Raw genomic sequence first — 6,137 nt, 5'->3', positions numbered from 1 at the left:
TTACCAAAGATTCAAAAATTTATCATGCAATATCAATATGTATTCCCTTTATGTACAATTAATGTACCGACTCTTTTCATTCAATAAAACTTTTCTTTATGAGAGATTATAGCATTTGTACCAATATAATTTTTTGTACATACACCATAATATAAAAATTGAAGTGAACATGTAAAAAGTGAATAAAATAATAAAGTAATAAAATAATTTCTATATAAAGTTTAATATTACTGTACATAGAATTCGTCACATAAAGTATCAATAGGCGCGGTGTGCCACCGAGCGGGCATGAAAATTCAACATGGCTCGCAGCAAGTAAGTACCCAACAGAATGAATTTACAAGAGAAACAATGATCTTGGCGAAAATATGCAATAATTTTTCCGACATGGCACTTCTTCGCATGTAGCCCAACGTCCTCACAAAGCTGATCCCATCATTATATACAAAGGAGCAAAGACACCCGTTGGAGAGGTACAGGAATTTGCGAAAGCTCTTTACTACTTCATTACAAACTATCCTACGGGGTGGCTACACTAGGATGATTTAACTCAACTAGGCCGTCTGCAATCATTTACTTTCATGCAGTTGTATCATTGTATATGATATGTTCCATATAACGTTGTATATACCGTGCCAATAAATAGACTTTATTAGTAGCGTGTACCCTTCCGTTCGTCAGTATTTATCATACATGGCTGCAATAAAGGTACTCATTTTCCATCTTTTAGAACTCTTTCTTGGTTTTAGTCATGCGGTTCTATCATTAAAAATATAAGAATGGCCTTTACGATCCGTATAAATACAATGCATCACCAGGCGCGGCGTGCTGCCGCGCGGGCTATGCTAGTATTCTCTATTGAAATCTAGATCCTACCTCAGGGATGGTGTGGTTTCTATGAGGCCTTCAATCTGTCTTTTGTGGAACACCCTCAAATCTTTACCAAAACTCTACCAGGGCCATATGATGACACCATGCCAGGTCTCGTGGATTTCCAACATCGTATGATTTTCCATGGATTTAAATGGCTACATTCGGCATGTCGCTAGCCACATTCGACCTCCCGGAGGCGTAGCCTGCCCCTCCTTCGGCTATATAGGGCCTACGCATGGGGCAAAGACAACAAATAGAATTTTACAAACCGCTTCTGGCAAATATTTCATTTGGCCACCTTTCGAATTTTCTGCATTAAAACCATAGAAATGCTATATTCCCAAATATTGCAGGCGGACAGAAAAAAGCCAGGGGCTGGCACGTCTTATATGATGGACTCCGTTGTGTGCACAAAAAGTTCTGAGTCCAATGGAGTAACGGCCCCACACTTGCTTCACAAGAAGGCGGGTGTGGAGAAGCGGCAAAAGATCGGTGTGGAGAAGCAGCAGCGGCGGTGGCAGTACAGCGTGACGAACGCCGTCGGCGGAAGGTGACATGGAGGAAATAATTCGGGCTTAGGCGGCAGCCTAGGGTTGTACGAAGTGGCGTGATGTGGTTGAACCTATGCAATGGTGGTCATACTTATGTAATGCTTGAATAACATATATTAGCGCCATTTTTATTATTGATAAAAAGTAACGACTCTTTGCCGAGTCGCAACAATGGGGTCCTCGGCAAAGGGCGCCAACAGTCACGGAGCCGTCAACGCCAATGCCCATGCCAAGTGTCCCCTTGTTGCCGTGTCCTTAGGTCTCGGCATAGTAAGCGTAAATCGAGTGTTTCATCTTTGCTGATTTCACCTTTGTCAATCTCAGCAAAGGCCTATCTCCACCGTGTACTTAATGTTGCCGAGACATGTACTTGCTTAAACAGTCTTTACCGAGCTTTCGTGATTTGGCTATCGGCGTAGGTGAAAGTAGTCAGCTTAGACGATTTTTTCGGAAGTGATTTATGACCGGACACATAGCTAGCTCTTGAATATATGTATTTTATTTCTTTTGACTTCCCCAACTAGAAGCATATGAACTACGAAGATAATGGCAATGAGTGTGTCATCGTCTCTAGGGGAGTGATGTCCAGTGTCAGCTCCTCGGAATCTGATCCAAGGGCATTCATGGCGTCGGTGATGGACGGTCGGCTGCTCGGGTCCTGGTGTGCGCACAAGAGTCCGATGAGTAGCGCATGCTTCATCTGCTGAAGCCCATTAGTGACCTGGCCGTTTATCAGCCTTACGTCTACAGCCTCCAGGATCGCATTCCCGTCGTACTTACTTCTTACCCATGACGACAATGGAGGCATATCCTGATTTGTTGGGTTCCTTCCAGAGACCATCTCTAGTAGGACAATGCCAAAACTGTAGATGTCTGACTCCCTATTCCGTTTGCTCGTGTCAATGAACACAGGATCTATATATCCCAAAGTGCCCTGTACAACATTCGTGGTCTGGGACCCAGTTTCATGGTGAACAAATCTTGCCAATCCAAAGTCACCTAACTTGGCACCAGACGAAGAGCTAAGTAATATGTTACTCGATTTGATATCACCATGTACAATACACTGTTGATCTTGCTCGCAATCTACATGGAGGTATTGTAGTGCAGAACCTAGGTTGAGGATAATTTCGTGCCTGCGTTTGCCAAAGCATGTTTACCATTACGTATCAACAAAAGGAAATTAAGTTGCAGCGATGTAAATGCTGAGGCAAAACTAAAGTGCGTACCTCTTGGACCACGGTAACAAACTGTTGCCCCCGTGTAGGTGTCGATCAAGGCTACCTTCTTGCAAAAGCTCATACACAAGGAACAGACGTGTGAACCTTTCGTCCCACCACCAGCATATAAACTCAACCGGGTTCCTCTGGCCATCATAGCACCAGCCTATCAACTTGACAAGATTCTTATGTCGTAGGCGACTAGCGATCATGAGTTCAACCTCGAACGCCTTCCTCCCCTCGCCTGATGCAACCAGCTTGAATCTCTTTATCGCCACGTGGCTACTTTTCAAAAGGCCCCTATAAACAAAGGCCGAACCTCCTTGACCAAGCTTGTTTTCCTCTGCGAATTTGTTGGTCGCACGTGCCAGCTTATGATAACCAATATGTTTACGGCCGTTGGCGAGAGCTTTGTATGGCTTCATTCTTGTGCACAGCTGCCATCGACGGACTCCGACAAAGAAGCACACGGTTGCAATAACTCCAATAATTGGCCCAGTTACCTCTGCTATTTGTTTCCACAAAATCTTCCGTGCAGGCGATGGATCCAAGGTAGAGTTGAATGACCAGGACATTATTTGGTGTAGCTCGACCGCCACGCCAGTAGCACCCGAGAAGCCGATGGACACAACACTGGGCAAGAGCTGACGCAGGTCAACACTTGTGTTCACATGGTAGGTGACGTCGCCGATCTGGAGAATGGCGGCTAGTATTTTTGTGTCGTTTCCGTAGCTGATATGGCAAGTCATAGGCAGGCCGGCTGTTAAGTTCTTGCCATGCACGGTCACGTTGGTGTAAGCCCGCGAGATGATGGAGTTAACGTCGATGCCCATGTGGCTGCCGCTGGTGTCGATGCCGGGGTTCAAGAAAGTGTCAAACTCAACCGCCACCGCTCGTTCATCGCCAGTCGCGACCGTGCTGACGTTTCAGTTAAAGAGTCCAAGGTTCTTGCCATTGTCGAGGGGATCAGGAATGCTTGTGGGAGGATAATGCCCAAGGAAGAAAGCCAAGCCATCGCCACTAACAGGACCATTTACCTTGATTCGGAAAGTGAAGGAGGTGGTGAACCGGGTGAGCTCGCCGGTGTCGACATCCCACAGCGGCACCGGCTGCGCGTGCAATGCTCGGCCAACACTGTTTTGGATGTTTGGACTCCCGCCGCCTTTTGTCAGCTCGATCCTCTGAGACTGGGAGTCGTAGTATGCATCGCCCTTGAAACTGAAATCTTGGGCGTCATAGCCACCGGGCTGGGAGAAGTTGAAGCTGAAAGAATGCGATCTAGCACGAGGCGGGTGCAGAGACCATATGGAATGGTAGAGAAGCATAAAGATCTGTATTCGGCGGGAAAAACTCACAGCAGCAGCCATTTGCTGTGGTGTGTTTGGAAGATCATCAGCAAACACCTCGACGCTATATAGTACTACAACTTGTGATCTCGAAATCTTCAATAAATATTAGACAATGCAAACGAACAGCTTGCCAGAGCCAGCTGCCGGTGGATCCACGCACATCCAGCATAGACGCCGGAATAACCTCTAGTAATGTCCGGTAAACAGGAAGGGTTAGAGGATAAACCAAATGACAATACCTCAACAACGCCTTTCAGCGGAATCTCCTAGGTGGGAAAACAAGGTAGTACTATACTATGTGCTATCTGACCAAGTCCATCTGACTGCCAGAGTCTGAAGACAAGATTAGGTAACCTCTATGTTAATCTGACGTCAAGTGCACGTTAGCATGTTTGTGGTGTTTGATTGTTTATTTGAATTTTTGCTGCCTCTTTCTGCTATTCCGATTCAATCAGATCCACGTTCCAAGTATCCCTTTTGCGAACATATGTATATCTTCCTCCTCAACATTTAATTCTACCCAATGGAAGAACAAAACTCCCAACTAAATTAACAAAGATCTTCAACAAGACAACACTGCATACCCGAGAGCGAATATGTCCATAGATGGTTGCACAGGTACATCTGCTGAAACTCGGGACTCACCACCATGTTCGTGGAGTCTCTGGAGTAAAAATGGAGTTTAGTTTATATGTCACAGTACAAATAAAAATGTGCCATCAAAATGAAGTTACAATCTATCAAAGACATATAGCATAAAAGTACAGCCACTACTGGAAAAATCGCCGAGTACGAGAACACGGGATCACGACAAAAGACATCTAAACCATGTACGGGTGTGTACGGGTCTCGGCACACACTAGGACACCACACATCACTAGTAGAAAACGACTTTTAGTACCGGTTCGTAAGGACCTTTAGTACCGGTTCTGGAACCGGCACTAAAGAGTGGGGACTAAAGGTCTCCCCTTAGTCCCGGTTCAACACGAACCGGGACCCAAGGCCCACCACGTGGCACGAGGCGCGCCGTGGTCTGGGAGACCTTTAGTCCCGGTTGGTAAGGATTTTTTTTGTTTTGAAATAAAGCAAAAACAGCCCGCCTACTGGGCCGGCACGGCCTGCGTACGACTAGAAACCCAATCTCTACATGGGCCAGGATGCAGGCCCGTACGGCCCAGTAGGCCCCACAGGGCAGAAGACTTGCAATAGACCCACAAAGGCCTGCTTAGAGAGGAGCTCGACACGGTAGCCGCCGCGGGGCTTATAAACCGGTGCGAGCTCCTCTCAACTAGCGAGGTGGGACTAAACATTGTGCACTGCGGATGGCAGCGCACCACCTTTAGTACCGGTTGGTGGCTCCAACCGGTACTAAAGGGGGGGGGTCATTAATACCGGTTGGAGCCACCAACCCGTACTAAAGGCCACCACCTTTAGTACCGGTTGGTGGCTCCAACCGGTACTAAAGACCCCCCTTTAGTACCGGTTGGAGCCACCAACCCATACTAAAAGCCACCACCTCTTTAGTACCGGTTCATGGCATAAACCGGTACTAAAGGTTCGCCACGAACCAGTACTAATGAGCGCCGCCCGCCCGGCCGTTGGAACCGGCACTAATGGTCACATTAGTGCCGGTTCAATTGCAATCCCGGACTAATAAGTTTCACATTAGACCCTTTTCCTAGTAGTGCATGGGTAGCTCCGCGAGCCCCGCGCGTAAGAAACTCGGCAAACATAAAGGCACTCGGCTTCTGCACGGTATGCCGAGTGCCCGGCAGAAGGCACCCGCTAAATAGGAGCCACGTGGCACGGCCATTTGCAGCTGACGGCCCCGTGACGGTGGGCAGCTTTTGCCGAGATCCCCGACGAAAGGTACTCGGCAATCTATGTGGTATTTAAATTGGCCGAACCCTAGAGCCCGCTCCCATTCTATTCTCGATAGGTGGCAGGCCGCGCTCGTCCCCGCGTGGTTCTATCGCCGCCGCCGGCCATATACGTACCTACCGGCCGCCGCCGAGCTAGCCAGCCTCGGATCCGGCATCACCGAGGCCGCTCGCACCCTCCTTGCCCCATTGCTCCGTCCCCAAACTCGCCCCCTGGCAACCTCCCTTCCCACCTCGACGCCAACAACCCAAGGTGAGACAGCT

At 48.0% G+C, this 6,137-nt stretch overlaps 1 pseudogene; it reads right to left on the bottom strand.

The window, feature by feature from the left end:
• Window positions 1-1,959: 1,959 nt before the first annotated feature.
• LOC119280057 lies at window positions 1,960-4,011 on the bottom strand (annotated as a pseudogene).
• Between the last annotated feature and the right edge of the window lie 2,126 nt (window positions 4,012-6,137).

The sequence above is a fragment of the Triticum dicoccoides genome, chromosome 3B, assembly GCF_002162155.2.
Source record: "Triticum dicoccoides isolate Atlit2015 ecotype Zavitan chromosome 3B, WEW_v2.0, whole genome shotgun sequence".
Taxonomy (NCBI): domain Eukaryota; kingdom Viridiplantae; phylum Streptophyta; class Magnoliopsida; order Poales; family Poaceae; genus Triticum; species Triticum dicoccoides.
This window is presented reverse-complemented; position numbering and strand designations above follow the sequence as displayed.